This window comes from Lactuca serriola, chromosome 3 (assembly GCF_051521515.1).
Source record: "Lactuca serriola cultivar US96UC23 chromosome 3, Lser_US96UC23_V15, whole genome shotgun sequence".
NCBI classification, from domain to species: domain Eukaryota; kingdom Viridiplantae; phylum Streptophyta; class Magnoliopsida; order Asterales; family Asteraceae; genus Lactuca; species Lactuca serriola.
This window is the reverse complement of record NC_136410.1, coordinates 27091134-27092437: the sequence shown is the minus strand read 5'-3', so window position 1 is coordinate 27092437 and position 1304 is coordinate 27091134.

Here is a 1304-nt window from a genome sequence, read left to right as displayed (position 1 = left end):
AAAACTTTGTGACATAAGCTGAAGCATTTAATTGTGTCTAAATGTTTGGTATAAATTGAGATACTACCAAACCGTCTAGATCATAAAAATTAAGATATTGCCTCTTAATTTTCCAATTAAGAGGAAAAAAAAAGATAAACAAACAAGGCCTAAGAGCTTTTTCAACTTATTTATATTGCAAACAATGACATAGGTTCAGATAAGAACAAAATATAAAATACTAACACTTGGGAGCCTTTGATCTAAACTCAACCTACAATTATAATTTTTTTAGAAAAAAACATCATATACTCCATACGATACTCTTTTTGTCTCATAAACTACGATTATAATTAAGAGAAATTAAATATTCTTCTACTTTTTGTGTCTATTATCTTCTTATCTATTTTAGATGATGACAAGTGTCATTTAATTTAATTTAAATTTGATTGTTGCCATCATCTTAAATAGGTAGAAAAAAATAGAAACAAAAGTATTAGAATATTTAATTTCTCTATAATTAATTGTCGATTTCAACAGAATATTTTTGTTTTTTCTTTTACTTTAATAACCACCATATAAAAAATACATGTTTTTTTTTTTTTTTTTTTTTTTTTTTATTAGGTGTGGAAGTAAATTATAAAAGGTCAAGCATTTACTAAGATTCTGTTTCACACTTGATTATTAATATCTCTCAAGAGCAACTAATTTACAAAAAGAAATTAAAAAAAAATTAAAAAAAAAAAAAAAAATCAACCTTTAGATGAATAGAAAACCGAAATAAAAATCGATAAACAAAGGTTTAACAATAACTTCGATAGAGTAATGAATTTTTCAACCCATCATCATCACTATATAGACTTAAACTTTTACTAGCAAAATTTATTACTCGTTGCATGACAGATACATAACTAATATATATTAAATTTAAATTTGAATATAGATATCTACATTTAGTATAAGTAGATCATTTCCCACGAGAGGAAAATAGCCGATGCAGTTTCCATCTTAACGACAATAAAGAAATTCTAGATCAACACGTTTTAGGAAACCAGCAACCACCTTTATACTTTTAGATTTTATATTTTCCAATAATATATTAAATTAATCTTAAATCGTTAAAAATTTTGATTTGCCGATAGCCCGAGACCATTAATTATTCAAATTGTTCCTTTTTTTTTTTTTAATTGTTTTATGATTTGAAAACACTTTAAATGGGTTAAACCCACTTAGGAATGGTATGCAGAATTTTTTGGGTTGTAGGATGGAATGTTGAAATCCTTTAGTCAAAGGATTTTGTGATTTTCAACAGAAGTCAACTTCAT